At 36.7% G+C, this 20333-nt stretch overlaps 1 protein-coding gene and 1 non-coding gene across 51 annotated transcripts in view; both read right to left on the bottom strand.

Annotated features, from left to right (window-relative positions):
- The window catches only part of PTPRD (protein tyrosine phosphatase receptor type D), a 2126684-nt gene that overhangs the window by 86958 nt on the left and 2019393 nt on the right, over positions 1–20333 (bottom strand). The gene's annotated exons all lie outside the window — the stretch shown is intronic.
- On the bottom strand, positions 18629–18735 carry LOC131762088 (U6 spliceosomal RNA). The gene has a single exon (XR_009337166.1). It is a non-coding gene; the product is annotated as a U6 spliceosomal RNA (small nuclear RNA).

Here is a 20333-nt window from a genome sequence, read left to right as displayed (position 1 = left end):
CCTTGTAACTAATTCTGTTTTTCTCTTGCTGCCTTTAGAATCCTTTATTTAACTTTGGCCATTTTACCTTTAATATATCTTGGTGTAGGTCTGTTTGGCTTCATCTTGTTTGGAACCCTCTGTGCTTCCTGTGCCTGGATATCTGTTTCCTTATTTAGGTTTGGGAAGTTTTCAGTCATAATTTCTTCAAATACATTTTTGATCTCCATTTCTCTTCTATTTCTGGGATCCCTCTTATGCACAGATTGACGTGCTTAACATTATTCAATAGATCTAATATATTGCTCTTTATTTTCATTTTTCTGTCTGTTCTTTTTGTGTGATTTCCATTATTCTATCTTCCAGATCACTTATTCATTCTGAATTATTTAGTTTACTATTTATTGCCTTTAGCTTGGCCTTTGACTTGGTGAGTTTTATAGTTGGCACCTCTTTATAATTTCTAGTTGCCATTCTGATCCACCCCCCCTCCCTTTTCCTTGTGTTCTACCTGGTTATGTGGTGATCTTTCTTGCACCTTTAGTTGTATGAGATCTGCTAGTGTTCTGTAGATATTCTGTGAGAACTGTAGATGTATCTTTGATGTATTTGTGGTAGGAGATGAGCTCCATATCTTTTATTCTGCCTTCTTGATCTCCCCCTGATTTCAATTTTCTTAAAATTACCAAGGCTTGTTTTTGTGGCCTACCGTGTGGTCTGTCCTGGAGAATGGTCCATGTGCATTTGAAAAGGATGTGTATTCTGTTGCTATAGCATGGAATACTCTATAAATATCAATTAAATCCATTTGGTCTAATGTGTTATTTAATGCCTGTGTTTCCTTATTGATTTCCTGCCTGAAAGATCTGTCCATTGATGTGAGTGGGGTGTCAAAGTCCCCTAATATTATTATGTTACTGCTGATTTCTCCTTTTATGGTTTTAATATTTACCTTATATATTGAGGTGCTCCTATGTTGGGTGCATATATTTTTACAATTGTTATATCTTCTTGGATTGAGCCCTTGATCATTATGCAGTGTCCTTTGTCTCCTGTAACCGTTTTTATTTGAAGTCTATTTTGTCATATATAAGCTTTGCTAATCCAGCTTTCTTTTGATTTCTATTTGCATGGAATATCTTTTTCTGTCCCCTCACTTTCAGTCTATATGTCTCTCTAGATCTGACATGAGTCTCTTGGAAGCAGAATATATATGGGTCTTGTTTTTGTATCCATTCAGCCAGTCTGTGTGTTTTGGTTGGAGCATTTAGTTCATTTATATTTAAGGTAATTATCTAATATGTATGTTCTTACTGTCATTTGGTTGTTTTGGATTTTTTCTTTTCTTTTGTTCTCTTGTGATTTGATGACTATCTTTAGTGTTATGTTGGATTCCTTTTTCTTTTCTGTGTGTATATGTATTATAGATATTTGGTTTGCTGTTACCATACATACACACACACACACACACACACACACACACACAAACACAAGTGATTATTTTATATTGCTGATCTCTTAATTTCAAATGCATTTTAAATAGCCTGCTTTTGTACTCTCTTCCCCTCATGATTACTGTTTTTGATATCATATTTTACATCTAATTGTTTTGTGTGTGGATTATTTCCTACCTTTACAGTGTTTTTGCCTTTATTGGTGAGTTTTTTTCTTCCACAGTTTTCTTATTGCTAGTTGTGGCCTTTCCTTTTTTGCCTAGAGAAGTTCCTTTAACATTTCTTGTAAAGTTGGTTTGGTGCTGAATTCTTTTAGCTTTTGCTTGTCTGTAAAGCTTTTGATTTCTTCATCAAATCTGAATGAGAGCCTTGCTAGGTAGAGTATTCTCAGTTGTAGGTTTTCCCCTTTCATCACTTTAAATGTATCATGCCACTTATGAAACCTTTTAAAAATTCTCATTCATTCATATTCTCCCTCCCCATTTGAAAATGGTAAATTAATATGTATCCTTTTGAAAAAGACCAGTGTTTGCTAGTTGGGAAGGGCTATATTTTGCACAATTAGCAGAGGCCTGCAAAAGACATAATGAGTACTTGCATCAAAGAGAACAGCATGAGTTCAGTTGAATCGAATGATACTTTAAAAACTGAAATGTGAGGAAGGAGTAGAAAGTATGGTGATGAGCAAAGTCTGGGAACCAGAACTCAGGGTACTTGCTTTCCTTTTGCCCCTGGTTAGCTTTGGCAGGTCACATACTTGGGCCTGTTTGCTCTGTGTTCCTTTTTTCAATTACTGTCATCCTAGCATCAGGTTTGTGCCTTTAATTTCTTTCTCTTTACCTAATTAGTTAACAAAACTTCCTATGTCTTTCCCTATAAAGTATCTTTGATCTAGGCCACCATTAGAGTCTGAAGGACTGAAATAGGGACTTTTCAAGGCTCTCAGTGTTAACTAATGAATGGATGTGGGAATTCCCCACCTTTAAGAGGAAAAAGTATGTACAATTTATAAACATACCCCACTCATTGAAGGCATCAAAAAGTGTTTCAATCAGTTATTTTTTGTATATACCTAAATTTTCTCCTTTAAATAAGTGATAAAATTGCATCAACTTTAAATGTTGCCTAAAGATTTGAAATGAAATTCGGATTATAACTTATTATGTAACAAATACTTATAGAAAATGCCTTCAATAATGTCTTTATTTACATTATTAGAATTGATATGTAGAGAAGCAGAGAGGACAAACTATACTCATAGTAAGCCATTCAGCCATATTAGGTGAGAAAATATTTCAGGCTGCCCTTTGATAAACATTTTTATATGTTGGCACTAAGGATGAGTTAGTTTATTTCTTGAGAATACCATTTACACCTACATGTACATTTAACTTACCCTAATTTACTATGGATTCAAAATGACAAAAACAGCAACAACAACACACTACTGGATTCTTGATCAACTCAGACAAAGCTATGTGGTCTCTACTATGCAGATAAGCTATTTTACTTGATATATGTGACTCTGGAAGATTATTTTTTGAGTGCCTCTTTCAAATAAGAGTTCAAAAAAGAAGATACAGTTTTAAGATCTAAATAATTAAAAGCCCAAATTTTAAAAATTATACTCTAATTTTTAATGTGCCCCAACATCTTCCTGGATATAACTCAATGCAGAAAAGAAGAGAGACATTTATTCCTAGTTCCCAAAGGCAATGCTCTAGAGGGATGGTGGTGGCAATACCTTTTAATCCAAATGTTTTAGGTTTTAGCTGTATATTGCCTGCTTCAAATTAAAGTGAATAATGAAAAAGGGGTGGACAAAATTATAGTTGATCTTATAAACTAGAGCTTCATGGAGAATCATTTTATAAATATAATTCACAGACTAGGATTTCTAATGTTATTTGGAACAGCAAAAGGAATTAAGAATTTTCTAGACAGTTTGGGGCAATAAAATGTTCTTAGAAATTTATTAGCTGCTCTGATTAAAGAGGTAAAGTTGATTGAATTGGTAGAAAGTAATTACAGTGTTTATGAAGAGAACTGTCTATAGGTAACAAACAAAATTATTAAATGCAATTGATGTTCAGCATTTAACTTAAAAATTCACAGTGGTACCCTTTCTTTTCCATGAATAAAAGGGCACTGTTTTTTGGTACTGAATTAACAAGATGAATGTGTTTATTCCTCACCATTCTTTGTAAATGTTGGCACATCTGTTTAGACTCAAAAGTAGTAAGTGAAATAAAATGTTTAAGACAACTGATACAAAATTATCACTAAAAGAAATTACAGATGTTTCCTCCCACTGAATTAATTATGAAGACGTGTTACAGTTGGGGGGGGGCTTATATCCTAGTTTACACCTGCTGTCCCAGTTTAATTATTAATAGGACCATCTTTCACTCTCATAGTGGCCCACTTTGGGGAATAAATTATACGGTTAGAGCAGGTTCTAACTTCTTCATATCCACATCTATATCTTGGGGTCTTGGTGAGCTTCATGATATAGTGTCATAACCATCACAGCCAGGGGAATACATATATATGGAAAGAGAGTAAGAGACAGATAGACAGACAGATGGCAGGTTCTACTTACTAAGTTCACATACAAACTCTATCACATAGGGTGAGTGGGGAAAAGTAAAGACAGCAATTTCTTCAGAACACCACCTATTCCACTTATCTACTCTGCTGATGTAAGAGTGGGATATAAAAACCAGAATGAGAGAAGCTGGCTGGTCTGACCCAATGATTCACCCTTGTTGAGCTTTCCTATGGAACAACACATAAGATAGAAAGAAAAAGAGAGAACAGAACATGTGATTCTTAATACACATTTACCCTGCTCTCTACTAATCCAGCAATTTAGCCTACTCATTATACATAACTTTTCCTTCTGGGGCAGGGTGGTAGATGGGAGGAATGTGATGGTACATAAACTGGTTGGATGTGTATTCACTTGTGAAGGAAAAGAACAAAGTTAAGGAACTGACTTTATATACTCATCATTCCATATAAATCTTTAATCTTTTGTGTCTAACATACTTCATAATATTTTAAAATTATTATTGAAAAATAGGTATAATTAGCTATATTTTCTTCCTTACTTTTTTTTAATGCTCTGTAAATGGAACCATAGGTTTATTCTATTGCATGAGTATTACACAATTACACCATCACATATGTCTTCAAATATAATATGCTGTAAAGTATTAGAACATATAATAAAATATTTTTAAAAAACTCTGCATTAACATACTTAAAGAAATTCTATGTCAGTCAGGGATAGAGAAAGTAAGTCATACACACAGAAAATGGAGGATCAGAGAGGATGATGACCATGATTTGGTCCTCTCAGAAAGATGGTAGCATCCAGTCATCACAGCTTTATGACATAGCCATTAAGATCACATAACTAATGAAAGTGATGTCCCCACAAATCATTTACCACTCAAAAGTTTATAAAACTAAGGATCAGGTTCTGAAGTAGAGTGACCTTATCAAAAGGTACTTGCATGGTACCTTTTGGTACCTGGAGGCTTAGTTTGGGATCACTTTTTCTTCCCCAACTGACTCCCATTCATCTCACTGTGCTCACTCTTCAAACTAAGCTGGTCACTGATTCATCATCTCCTAGGGTTAGACTTCAGACATACCGTCAGGCACTAAACTTTGCCTAAATGCCTTGAAAATGAAAAATGTGTTTGTCTACTAGACAGACGCATAGGACAGTCATTGTAGAATCATTTACAACAATGAAAAAAATAGAAAATTTAATATAATAGACTGTTTACTTACAGTATTTAAAAAGGTATGAAACTATTGAAATTGTTCTGTATCTACTGACATAAAGATGTCCACTTTTACTGTTAAGTTAAAAAAACTATAAAACTACTATTATTGAAATATATACATTTATATACACATACTGCAGATATAGATATAGATACATAAATCAATATAAAAACCTAGAATGTTATACATCTTATCTCTGGGATGTGGAGATTGATAATGTTAAATTAATTAAACAGGGAGGCCATTAGATTGAGGTGGTTCTAATGCAATGGGAGTCTACATTGGCAAACCAAAACCTAAGCCTCTAAATGCTTCAAGGTTACGAAAGCAAAATGCTAAGGACAACCAATCACACACGGCCAACTAGGCTTTAAACTATAGCCAATCAGTAATTTCCTTACTTTGCTTCCACACTTTCCCTATATGTCTCTCCCCAGCTGCTGTCTGCAGAGTGTTCCTAACCACTTTGGGTTTGGTGCTGCCTTATTTGAATAAACTTTTGCTCAAGCAAACTCTTCATAATTTTAAATATATCTCAGTTTATCATTTAACAATAATTATTTAATATTTTATGTTATCTTGTTCTTTAATTTTTCATTTTGTAAACATTGTACTATGTCCAAAATGGGAGGAAAAGGGGGTTGAAGGACACTCTTCACAACTGCACATTTGATTTCCTCTTATGGTTAGAGGCAAAGCAGGCAGATTATAGGACTCAACACTCTGGAGGGTATTTTGAGAAATCCATGTCAAGTTTTTCAACTGGCTTCTATGGCCATCTATGGAGATAAAGCTCAGTGTAGATTTATGAACAAGAAAAAACATTGAAAGGGCCAACACAAGACTCAATTATCTCCCTCTAACCTCATCAAAGAGTGGTACTGAGAAGTAATTAGGTTAAAGTACTTCTGATTTTGATGATGATGATGGTAGCATCATCATTATGCACTGAATCTCACATAATTCTTAAAACAAATTTAGGTAGATGCTGTTATGTCTGTATTATGAATAAAGAAATGGATGCTTAAAGGAGTTAAGACACTTTCCATTCCCCTGGTAGTCCATAAAGAACTGGAGCTGGGATGTGAATCAGTTTCCTGACTTTGAAGTGTGCACTCTTAACTACTATACTCTAATGCATATATATAAATTATAACTTTAAATTTACTATCGTAAAGTTGAGTTGCTCATTTGAAAACTGTGGATATTAAAGAAAATAGATTAAACACCAGCTATATCTTTCACTTTGGTTTAAAGATACATATTTCCCACAGTACTTTTCACTTCCAAATTTTTCTGAACGTGGAAAAAGAAGCTACAGCTTTCTATATAATTTGATTTTAACACAATTCTTATCAAATTTAAAAGAAGTCTTAAATCTTTATCCTATATAGTTAAGAACATATAGACACAGGGTTTCAATTTCCACCCTCTCAACCATGCCCCTTCTCCCTCTATCTCTTCCTCTCCTTCACATACACTGCCCCCCTCCCCCGACACACGCACACATACACACGCACGCACACCCATAAATTCTGCAGGAAAGAGAGAAAGCTGATATACTTTCATTTCTTGCAACTGAATAGCCACAATGGAGCAAAGGATAGAATAGTATTGGCAGAGACAACTGAGAGTGATGAGAGACCAATAACTCATGAATAACAAGTCTGCATTAATAGTTTTAATGACTATTCTAATGGTTTAATAGATGGCACTTTAACAGGATTTCTAGTACAATCCTTCCGTAAGCTTGTCTTCAATAAATCTGTCATTACAAAGAACTGGGTTGCTTTACCATGTAACCATAGTTTACTGGATCTGGACACAAAAACATTATGGCAGTTGTCATCCTGTATTACCATCCTCATCTCAAGTATTCTGTTAACTATTGTGAGAGAGACAACTCCATGCTCAAAATGTAGACTGTCAGTAAAAGAGGCATATTTATACGAAGGGGATGCAGTGGACATTAAACAAAACAGGATAGAAAGCTCACAATTATGTGTGCGAAGACAAAAGTAGAAACAATAAGTGTAATCCAAACACATAGGTGTGTGAACATTGACACTCTAAAGACTAGCTGGAGTTTTTTTTGAAATGGCTTATTGAGTTCTTAGGATGATTAGTTTTTGAATGCCTATAGCACCATTTCTACATTTGTCTCATATTATCTTACATTGTCCTGTTTCCTGTACTGACTTAAAGTTCTTTAGAGTCAAGGATTTCCATGTTGTGTTCCTCAGTGTGCGTGCCACCTCAATAAAAATATTGAATTGGTTAAAATCTGTCCTGGTGAATGGCCCAAAATTCCAGCCCTTGGCTCAATTTTTCTCTGTCTTTGTCAGAGGTTCTCAATTCTGAGTCTTTAATATTGGAACACTTCTTGTCTGGAAAGAACTTTTGTTATTATTTCTGGGGTTTTTTTTTTGTGTGTTTTTTTTTTAAATCCTACCTTTCTTGCAAGGTGCAGCTTAAATCCCATGATTTTAATCCTTGCCTGCCTAGAGATCTCTCCCATGTACTTTCACATGCACCATCACCATACATTACACTGTGGCCCATTCGTTTGACAATTAGTTACGTTTAGCCTTGCTTTTTAAAAAGTTGTTTAAATTCATTATTATAAATTACCTTTTCATGTAACAATTCCTTAGTTCTCCAACTCTACTATAAGTTCCTGAATGAAATATAATTTAGTATTTATCTTTGTAGTCTATAAAATGGATAGCCCAGGACAGGTACAAGTAAAATATATTGATATAATGTTAACAATTTTAGATTTTTGTCTCTGTTGCTGAGAAAGTCTTTTGAAATTGGGAAACTCAGTTCTTTTGTATTTACACTTTCATCCTGATTTATAATGCTGAATCTCAAAAAGATATACAAAGATTTTGAACCTGAAAGTAACAGGCTGATGCCTTCTTCAGATTATCTTCCCCATCAAAGCTGAAAGCTGTAAATCCATTGACCTTACAGCAATCTATATTGATTATGAAGATTAGTGAAAATAACCCATTGGATAAGCTATGGTTCATAAAATTGCACAATTTAAACAAGGCCCATGGTATGTTAGAGAAATAAAAATATCCCTTTTCCTATCCAATGTTGGAAAAAGTTGAATAGATATACCCTTTCTAGGGGATATATATATGTCTATTTAGAAGTAATGTTATTGTAAAAACAACTCCATTTTTTCAAAATTGAAAGTATTATCAATCAAGCTATTCAATAAATGTAAACATACCTTTATTCTTGAAAAGAAAAATAATTATATATGTTTATTTAAAATGTCTATTGTTTATTAAGAAAAAATATTATAGCCTCTGCTTTTTATTACATAGCATAAATCTTATTTACTCCAATTTGAGGGTATGCTTTAATAATTTAACAAGATAGCAAACAAAATACAAAGAGTCTAAACAATCTTATAAATAGCAATAAGGGTAAAGGATGTGTTCTAACAGATATACCCTCTTTTACAATACAGATATTTAAAATATAAGTATGTTTTATGATAATGGAAGTAAAAAGAAATTTATATGATACTTTAGTATCTCATAGTACTTCCTGGAGGTATGTATTTCATCCCTTTAAGGAATTTTGGTTAAAATGATAACAAAACACTATGTTTGATAATTGTTCCTATTGCTTAAAGAAACATTAAAAATTCTGTCACAGAAACATAATAAAGAACAAATTCTGTTCCTTAATCTTATTTAAATACATTCAAGTAACAGAATATGAGAAAAAGAAATATGTTTTCTCTAAAATAGGCCCACAAACTTAAGAGAGTAAAGGATTTATTTTTCAGCCCAAGGAATTAGAAAATACAGACTTTGAAGAATAGATTTTAGATAGCTGCTAGAACTCTAACTGGATTTCTAAATCCCTAAATTTATTGAATGTTAGAAAACCAAAAAAATCCCATCACTCCACACATGGTGGTTATAACAAATATAGACATAGAGTGTTCTGCCTATGCTTTCCTCTAAGAGTTTTATAGTGTCTGGCCTTACATGTAGGTCTTTAATCTATTTTGAGTTTATTTTTGTGTACAGTGTTAGGGAGTGTTCTAATTTCATTCTTTTACATGTAGCTGTCCAGTTTTCCCAGCACCACTTATTGAACAGGCTGTCTTTTCTCCATTGTATATTCTTGCCTCCTTTATCAAAGATAAGATGACCATAGGTGCATGGGTTTACCTCTGGTCTTTCTATACTGTTCCATTGACCTATATTTCTGTTTTTGTGCCAGTACCATACTGTCTTGATTACTGTAGCTTTGTAGTATAGTCTGAAGTCCAGGAGCCTGATTCCTCCAGCTCTGCTTTTCCTTCTCAAGATTGCTTTGGCTATTCAGGGTCTTTTGTGTTTCCATACAAATTGTGAAATTTTTTGTTCTAGTTCTGTGAAAAATGCCATTGATAGTCTGATAGGGATGTAAATTGATACGGCCACTATGGAGAACAGTATGGAGGTTCCTTAAAAAACTAAAAGTAGAACTACCATATGACCCAGCAATTCTACTACTGGGCATATACCCTAAGAAAACCATAATTCAAAAAGAGTCATGTACCACAATGTTCATTGCAGCTCTATTTACAAAAGCCAGAACATGGAAGCAATCTAAGTGTCCATCAACAGATGAATGGATAAAGATGTGGCACATATATACAATGGAATATTACTCAGCCATAAAAAGAAATGAAATTGAGTTATTTGTAGTGAGGTGGATGGACCTAGAGACTGTCATACAGAGTGAAGTAAGTCAGAAAGAGAAAGACAAATAGCATATGCTAGCACATATATGTGGAATCTAAAAAGAAAAAGTTCTGAAGAACCTAGGGGAAGGACAGGAATAAAGATGCAGACATAGCGAATGGACTTGAGGACACAGGGAGGGGAAGGGTAAGCTGGGACTAAGTGAAACAGTGGCATGGACATATATTCACTACCAAATGTAAAATAGATAGCTAGTGGGAAGCAGCCACATAGCACAGGGAGATCAGCTCGGTGCTTTGTGACCACCTAGAGGGGTGGGATAGGGAGAGTGGGAGGGAGATGCAAGAGGGAGGAGATATGGGGATTTATGTATATGTATAGCTGATTCACTTTGTTATACAGCAGAAACTAACACAACATGGTAAAGCAATTATACTCCATTAAAGTTTTTTTTTAAAAAAAACAAAAACAAAAATAGACAAAAATCCAAGTCCTATTACATTGGAGTAAAACTCATAGCTGCATGTTGTTGGAATCCTGACAAAATGCAGTTATTGTAGCTATGGCTTGAAATTTGGCTAAAAAACTGAAGGAAACTTTACGCTCAAAATTCAAGGACAAGGATTATGTATTATTCATATTTGTATCCCCTGAGCTTAGCAAAGTAGCTGGTACATAGTAAGAACTCAGTAAATGTCTGTAGTATAAGATGAACTGAATATAAAGCTAGAAGAGGAAGCAGACCTCTAAAGGAATGGGCATTCATGTGTTCAGAAATTTATTTTAGAGGTAGCCAATAGTTTTAGAATTTGTCTTCCATTGCTCTCAGGAATATCTGGAAGAAATGAGCAGCTTTGTTTCACAGAGTTCATTTGTTTATTCTCTAAGGAAAACTATAATCCTCGGTTTGTGGCATCACAATTGTTTGCTGTGGGAATGATTATAGATCAAAAACAAAAAGATTATATCCCTTTTCAAGAGCAAATGAGTAGCAAGAATAGATGAAGTCTTAAGAAAACAGACATGTTCTTTTCATGCAAATATGTTTATGATAAAACTATAGAGAGATAAATACTGAAACGACTAGTCTTTGTGAAACTTGCTGGCAGATGTTTAGCTTTGAGGAAAGATGATTTCCCTGCCCAGAGTTGGCCTGGAGATATGAATACTACAAATCATTTTTCTTTATAGACATAGAGAATAGGAAAAGTGAGTTCTGCAACCAGCATTCTTCTGCTGCTTTAGGTCAGGCACAGGAATGAATGGCTTCCCTATCTGTGCAGAATCCCCGTCAGATAACCTTGATCTCCTACACTGTCCTACTAATATATTGCCCAAGGGAGGTCCACCAAGGAAGCCAAAGGTTGATTCTCCACCTAGATAGAAGACCATTGCCCATAAGGTTGCTGCCCCTCTGTTCCCATAGGACCTATGCTGCAGTACAGTAATATTATAACGTAATGAAGTATCTCTATTCATGATTTGATAAATGATGTCCATCTTGATATTGTGTGACTATGCTTGGGAAGAGGGAGATGTGACGAGCATACCATGTTCCTATTCATTTTTTACACTTATTCCTACATTCATTCCAGTAACATTCATCATGCTAGTCACAGGTAAATACCCCAATATTGCCTGCTAGTCACAGGGATACCCCGATAAATATGATACATTCCCTGCCCCGAAAAGGCTCGATTCTAGTGGAAAACACACCAGTAAAACAATAAAGACTGTGATCCCTTGCTATATCATGGATTCAAGCACAGCGAAGAGTAAATCAAACTTGCCACATACACATTGCCAGCCACCTGTCTCACCTTAATATTGGTCTTTTACTCAAGCTTTCCCCAGACTCTGACACTAGCATTTGCAAACAACTCCACAGAGCCCAGAGCTCCCTCTGTCAGGTGTTTAAACGTGTTGCAAACCAAAGAAGCATAAATCTTCATAAAAATGTAGGGGAAAAAAACCTAGTGGTCTCCTTGATTCTTGATAATATATACATTTAATATTCAAATATAAAGTATATCCAGTGAATTGTACACTTTAAAATGCTGTGCTTTATAACACGTGAATTCTATCTCAAAATAAGAAAAATATACAAAATATATCACATAAATTTCCTTTTGGCCTAAAACCATCTTATTTCTTTCAATAAATAAAAGTCACCTTTTATCGCAAACATTGATAGCTACCTAAATGTCTAGTTCTTTTTATAATTTGGGTTCTCATATAGACAGCAAAACTTCTTTGTTGTTTCAAGTTAACCTGACTTTAACATATATTACTACAGTTTTATTTTCAGAATATTTCTGTTTGCTTATTAGTGTGTTTTTATTTAGGGAGTCTACCAGAAAACATCCGCTGTTACATATAATGTTAGATGAGAAACTGGCTGAGTGACTTCAGCCATGTCTGTCTCTTAACCTCCAGGAAAATGTCATCTCCTGAGTAAAACAACAGAGGTCGACTAGATTAGAAGATTTTGAAAATCCTCAAATATAATTCCCAGTGGAAAGTTTATGACACTAGATTCAAACTTCTGAAACTTTCGGACAGTGTTTTGTTTTGTTTTTTAAAGTAACGGGAGACTCCTTGAGCTGTGACAGGAAGGATCAACGTGTAAGGAAGAGAAAAGAAACAAAAAGGGAAATCAGTGCCCAGTTGCACAGCAACATCCACCAACTCCAACGCTCAGGCAGAAACTTTTATTTTCCTCATGTCTCAACTGACGACAAGGAGGTCAATTAATTACCTTGGGGGGGGGGGCGGGGAAGGAGACCAAGTTCTTCTACCATCGCAAATGCGGTACCCTAACTGCTCTTAATACAAGGGAGGAAGCATTTCACTGTTCATTAACTATACTCATTACGGTTTCTCAATCACTTCAGCTATGTCCGCACTCCTGAGTTACAGAACATGGATAGAAGAGATTTGACCTTAGCTTGCAGGGTGGGGGTGGGGCATGACCACAATGAGAAACAAAAAAACCAAAAGGAAAACCTGGCATCAGAACCTCCTCTATATAATATCTACTTTTTTTTTTTTTTTTTTTTGTGGTACGCGGGCCTCTCACTGTTGTGGCCTCTCCCATTGAGGAGCACGGGCTCCGGACATGCAGGCTCAGCGGCCATGGCTCACGGGCCCAGCCGCTCCGCGGCACGTGGGATCCTCCCGGACCGGGGTACGAACCCGTGTCCCCTGCATCGGCAGGCGGACTCTCAACCACTGCGCCACCAGGGAAGCCTATAATATCTACTTTTAATCACGTATTATAACAATCAGAGAAACAGAATTCTAGGGTTAGGGAGAATCTTAAAAGGTCACTCAGTGCAATCATCGATCTGATGCCAGGCTTATGCCTCATCAATCCAGCTCATTAACTTACAGGCCACTTGACATACTGTTCACTTTAGCAGAAACAAAAGTTGGAGCTAAAATAAACAAAACAGTAACAATAAACCCTGAAGTGAATGGAAATACGTAGGCAGTGCGTTTGTACACTTTGCCGTCTTGAAATAGGGCAAACTTCTGATTGTGAAGTAACAGCTTCAATCTTTCTAATCATTCAGCAGCTCCTATAAAAAATTAAATTGCAGGGCTTCCCTGGTGGCACAGTGGTTGAGAGTCCGCCTGCCGATGCAGGGGACATGAGTTCGTGCCCTGGTCCAGGAAGACCCCACATGCCGCGGAGCGGCTGGGCCCGTGAGCCATGGCCGCTGAGCCTGCGCGTCCGGAGCCTGTGCTCCGCAATGGGAGAGGCCACAACAGTGAGAGGCCCGAGTACCGCAAAAAATATAAATAAATAAATAAATTGCAGAAACTTAAAAGATTTTGCATATATGGAAGAATGTTTTAAAAATCTTAAGGGTAAATGTCACTTTACATCATTTTAATAGACTTATGAAGCTTAATTTACTGTAGTGAACAAGTTTTCCTTTCATCATGGGTTTTATCTAAATGAAGCTGGAATTGAACTGGTGATAGATGAAGAAGAGAACATTTTGCTAGCATATTTCTTCACTTTTTTTTTTTTTTAATCTTCAGGACTTAAGAAGTAAGTAGACTCTTCTGCAGTTTAAAATGTCAAGACAAGAAGCAAATCAATACCTACTATCTTCTCTGAGAGTTAAGACTGGGTCTTTCTTTATACCTTCCAATCCTGCAAACATTCATTTCTGCTTTCTCTCTTCACTTTATTTGCCTAGTGAATTGGTGAAGATTGGAAGACAAATGCAGTCACTATTATATGGGAAAAGTTAGAGTCAAGTTGGTCAGTTGATTTCTAGTCCAACTTACTGGATATAGCATTCTCTGTTCAACAAGGTTCGAGTTGGAGTGCTAGCTCTTCATTTTCAGGGATAAACGATAACTGTTCATCTTCAAACTTTCTAATTTTTAATAAAATAGAAATAAGAACACAAAGAGGGAGGCTGGTATGAGGTTTCTTATCCAAAGCAAACCAAGTCCTTTGTTGTTGTTGTTCAAAGACTGTTCATGATATTGAAAAACAAAAATAATATAACTATACCAATCAGAAATATGGGCCAATGTGCCTTATTCTGGATCAGAAAAAACAAGTAGTTTAATAGAAAATGACACATAATTTGTTTCATTTTAAGACCATAATGAAAACTGTTGTGGAAGGAAATCAACCATCAGAGGGAACTATTTACTGTGGTCCGTGTATCACCCCGCCACCAAGCCATGTAGCTTCATTTCCAAGCTCTGCCACTTACTAGCTATGTGACAAGTTGGACAGAGTATTTAACTTTCCTGTTGTTCAGGTCAGTACCCTCTGCTGTAACATGGGACTACTAATAGAACCTATGTGGAAAGACTGAATGAGTTAATATATCTAATGTATTGTGAAGAGTGATGTAGTAACTGCTACATGAAAGTTATCATTATCCTTGAAAGCACTTTTTAGACAGTGAAGCCCTATAGAAAGGCTAGATAATATTATCATAATATTAAAATGTTGTGCAGCTTAATACCATGGAAGAAGGTATAAAGAAATATTCTGCAAAACTGGCAGAGGGGAGGGTTGGGGGGATAGGGAGAGGAGGAGAGTGAGAGACAGGAGGGAGGGGAGGGTGAAGAGAAGAGAGAAGGAAGAATGAACTAACTCAAGGATCTCCATGCGCCTGTGGCTGGAGTTTGGACGACTGATAAATACCCACCATTAAGGAGACTTACGCAGCAACTGAGAAATAATGCAGTTCTCATTATTCTGTATACATGAACTTGTCAGTTAAAAGCCGCATCTGTGATGACTAAAAGACTAATGTTTCCCAAGGCGTTGCTAAATCCACAGGTTCATGTTCATGTAATATCTTAATGCTTTTATCACTCTCCAACATGGTGGTGTGCTCCATGACTGTTTTTCAAATAGAAAGACAACCTGTTCCACCATAGTAGAAAAACCATGGCAAATAATAGTGCCACTACCATTTAGAGAAAGAAAGAGAGAGAAAGAGAGCCAGAAAGAGGGAGAGAGAAAGAAAGGACATCCCTTGCTCCAATCCTTTCCTGCAGCATTGTTCAAATTCTACCCAAAAGCTATACTCCAAAGAGATATAAACCCAGATGCACTTATTTTGCCCCCGGGGTGTTTGCAGCTTTAGGATCAGAGGCAGGAAATCATTCCCATGACTTGAGCCTACTTTTGAGATCAGCCGGTGCAGACCCCTCAGCATGTTGGCATCCACCTCACCTCTCCACAGCAGCACCCTGACATTGCAGTGACAGGTACCGAACACATCGAGGTCCCCCGAATAAGTCAGGCCTCTTTGCATGTCCATGACTCTGCATGTGCATCTCCCTCGGCCTGAGGTCTTCCTTTGCTAGCAAACTTCAGCGACTTTTCAATTCAGATGCTCTGGGGAAAGCCTCATCTCAGTACCTGCCCCTTCCTAAACTCCCTCCTCCCAGCAACACCCACCATGTTTTATCATTACTGGTTCCTTTTCTGTTTTTCCTAGGAGACTATGGACTCATCCATGGCAGAGCTTCTTTCTTGATCATTTTTTATTTTGCAGTAATGTTTGTCAAATAGACAAAGGCATTCAAACTGCTCCTTTTATAAAGAAGGAAACTGAGATGGGGGAGTTAAACAGCTTGTCTAGTGGCATATTCACATTCATGGCAGAGATAGGAGGACAGGTTCTACTCATCAGTGAAACTGAATCTTTCTGGGTACTTAATGTGGATTTAATTTCTAGAAATTCCATTACGTATGAAATGTGAAAAGAACTTTGCAGACATCATAGCCATGCTCTGTCTTCATCACCGCTCACCTTCTCCTAATTGCTTTCATCGAGCTGCTTTTTGGCGGAAGAAGAAGGGAATATTATAGCAGATAAAATGAGCAGTGAAACAAATTCAGTGCTATTAAGTGACTAATAGGTAGGTCGTGAGTATTAAAGTTCACAACATCGTGGGCCACTTCTGTTTACTGCATGCTTGCTTTGTAAACAAGCAGAAAGGCAAGAGGCCAGGTGCCTAACATACATTCATCTTCCTAACAACCTTATGAGTAGACACTAATATTCTAACCTTAAATAAGAGAGAGCCAAGGCCATGAGAGGTGCAGTAACTGGTTCAGGGTCAAGCAGCACAGCTACTAATCGGCAGAGTCAAAATATGAACCTTGTTTTCCCTGACTTCAAAGCTCGCTCCCGCATCTGCTATTGTAACCCTCTAAGTGCGCACTTATCACTCTGGCCCTAAAAACCCAACTTCATTTTAAAATCAAAACAAAACTCAAAAAGTGGTCTCTTTTTTAGTTCTTGCTGTCCTCTCTTTGAAGTTGAAAGCTCGCTTTGGAACTAGAGACACTTCAGGATGAATTGTTTCCCGAGAGCCTTGGGCTCCACATGGGAGCAGGTGGAAAGACAATTTGGACAATGTCCAGTGATGGTTAAGGGCCAATTAGTTATGGCAAACTTGTGTGAGAACAAGGATTGAGAAACAGAAAACTCAAGTTACATGAGATTCCCCCAAGATGCCGCTTTGCCTCCCAGAAGAAAAAGTAAAAAGCTCAAGTATAAAAGATATGGAGTTTAACCTTGGCAAGGAAAATGTTTGAGGTTTTTAAAAAGTGGGTCTAAGAACATTAAAGAAGTCCAAATAAAAATAAGCTTTGAAACTTGAGAATTTGCTTGCAGCTTGAGTTCTCACAGCTACAGAAGTGCAGAAAGAATAAAAGACTATAAACACACACACCGTGGTTTTGGATGCAACATTACTTCTAAGGTGAGCTGCTGTGTCTTTGTGTGCTACTAGATTTGTGTACAAGATGCAGAATGGCAGCCAGCCGGGAATGGACTCTCTGTGCCTTTATATCTTACTTGATGAGGCCGGCCTTAGCTATGAACAGAGAAAGCATCTTCTCAGACTGCCAGCTGGCAGGCCCATCTTTACTCTAAAAACCATACGGGGAGTTTAATCAGTAGGTACGTTTGAGTTAAATCTGAGGGGCCTGCATTAAAATGCATTCACTTCTGTCCTGTCGAAAGATAATAACAGTCTATTTTCTGAGAGAAACGGGGCTGAAAATAAGGCTTCAACTGCTGATAAATCAGGTGGGGATGAGAAGAGCAGCTCTTTTTACAGAAAGACACTATTCTGTTCACTCCTGTTGTTCCTACGAGCAATTTTGAGCACAAGAAAGAGTTTCCATGAACTGTAAATTTAGTTAGAAATAGATCCAGACACACACTTTGGTTGATCATCTGCTGAAAGCCCAGGGGTGAGCTTGTTGCCATGTGGCCAACAGCATACGGAGAGGCCTAACACCTAACCCGGAGAAGCTTATATTCAAACACAGGAAATGAGTAGAATAAAAGAAAGGGCAACCTAGTGCTAATTGTGCTGGTTTAAGCTAGCAAGTTTTCTTTTTTTCTTCTTTGACTTTTTTTTTTTTTTTTCTTCTTTTAACTGAGTTCAGCAAAGCCCAGGGGTCTGACCAATGACAGGGATGGGAAGAGGCCAGGGTTTCATTGATTCAAAGACATTTATTTTTTTCACCTTTTAACATCTCTGAAATTAATGTGCATCTTAAAATTGATGGCATTTATTTGATGAAATAGTACCTACTCAGACTACTGAGCACTTGTATCAGGGACTCTGCTGAACATTTCATATGTTTTAATTTATTTTTAGTTACCTATGAGGTAGGTACTATGATTACTTCCGTTTTAGAGATAAAGTAAAATACAGAGAGGTTCAGTTATTTGCTTAAGGTCACACAGCTTGAGCCAAACAGCCTGACTCAAAGGCCTGTGTTCTTAGCCACTGTGCCATACTACCCGCACTGTTAGCTCAATGAGTACAAGGCCCTGAGCGGCATGCAGAGGGGTTTGGACCCAATCTGAAGCAGGCAAACTGCTATGTTCTTAAGAAAGTAGATAATGACTCCCCTCCTCTCACCCCCATTGCTACAGTATCAGGATGTTCCACTTTGGAATAGTAAATTTTGCCACTCATCCCCCCTGAAGGAAGGAAGTTTAACTTGGTTTATCTAACCCAGGTATGAAAAGGTTGTTACTACTTTTTATTTCATAAAATCATTCATTTTTTTCATCTATTACACAAACCACCATAATTTGTTCAAAACTAAAAAAAAAAACCTCTTGTGACTCGTGTCGAAAAATATTTTCTTTCTTTTAAAATATGGAACGCTTCACGAATTTGCATGTCATTCTTGCGCAGGGGCCGTGCTAATCTTCCCTGTATCGTTCCAATTTTAGTATATGTGCTGCCGAAGCGAGCACAAAAAATATTTTCAAATGGAGGCTTTTCCCTGGTCAATTCCACTCGTCAACCCCGCATAAAAGATGAAAATAGATCTCTGTCAGCCACCACTTTCTTACTTCAGAAAGACAGAGGAGCCACTTTGAAGAAAAATTCAGTGCATTGAAAGCTAGCCAAAAAGTCAGAGAGGTGTGTGTGTGTGTGTGTGTGTGTGTGTGTGTGTTTGGTTTCTTGTTTGCATCTCTGTGAGGCTCTAATGCATGTCCATTGTCATGAGTTTACACATAAATTATAAATTAGTTGAAAGCAGATATGACAAGTAATTTTGCCTTATGAATGCTTGGAGGTTTATAAAACATGAGCAATGAAGAGCCTTTTTCTAGGGAAAATAGAAATGTTTTCTTTTGTGGTCATTGCTTTGATGACAGACAATTTTGTCCCTCTGTAGAGAAATATAACGTTTACCACTGGGAATGAAGAAACTATCTATGGAGAAAAGAAACGTGTCCTTAGCATGTCATAGAAAAACTACTGGTTTTCCCAGGGATAATCATGAAACGCAAATTGGTTACTATGACATTTTCACAAAAGTTTTTAGTATAAATATTGATCTAGTTGAAGACTTAAGGTTTCCAGACTCTAAAATCAACACATAGTAAGTAACAAACAGTAAAATATTTTGGTGTCTAGAGCAGGTGAGTTAAGGTACGGTGTTCTTCTAAGAACAAGAAGGCATGAATTTGTGACTTGGTTCAGCCACATACTAAGTGTGTGATCTTGAGCAAGTCTCTCCTTTTTCAATCTCTTGTTCCCTACCTCTAAGACGAGAAGGTTAAACTACATGATCTCTGAGGTCTGTTCCAGCTCTAAACATTTAAAAATAGAATGGAAGCAATGTTTTTTAATGTGTCTATATATCTTAGCACTGTCTTGATACATTTCATTATTCATGAGGAAGTAATATATCTTTTTCCTTTACCTGTCTCACCAGTATTGTGAAGAGTTTAGCTTATTAGACAAAGGTGCCACATACCTGCTGTCATTAAAATGGAAAGACAGGGCACTGTTATCTGGAATGTTTCAGATAAGAGACTCACTATCAACTATACAGACTGGCGATGTGAGAGCGTTGCCATGAGTACAGGAAGAAACTCTCAGCACATTAGGATGCTAAATGCTGGAGACACATGGGCTCTGAGATGAAAGATAATACACTTCCCACAGATGGCAGCAAAGACATTGGGACCTGACTTTGTGGTGGGAACAAAATAGGTCAAAGGTATCCTTCTGATAGGCCTTCTGTGAACCACAGCTTCTCGCTCTTCTCCGATTGCAACAAAAAAACTGATCTTCAGGGTAGTTGAGTTTTATTTTATTTTATTTATTTATTTATTTGAAGTATAGTTGATTTACAATGTTGTGTTAGTTTTCCTGGTGTACAGCAAAGAATATATATGTTCTTTTTCAGATTCCTTTCCATTATAGTTTATTACAAGATACTGGATATAGTAGTAGTTTATATATATATATATATATATTTAAGATAATACCACTAAAAAGAGATGGTGATGACAGATTTGAAACTAGATGTTTGATAACTATTCATGTCTATCTAACT

This window comes from Kogia breviceps, chromosome 8 (genome assembly GCF_026419965.1).
Source record: "Kogia breviceps isolate mKogBre1 chromosome 8, mKogBre1 haplotype 1, whole genome shotgun sequence".
In the NCBI taxonomy this organism is placed as follows: Eukaryota; Metazoa; Chordata; class Mammalia; order Artiodactyla; family Physeteridae; genus Kogia; species Kogia breviceps.
Note: the sequence above shows the minus strand (reverse complement) of the source record. Positions and strands in the feature narration are given on the sequence as shown.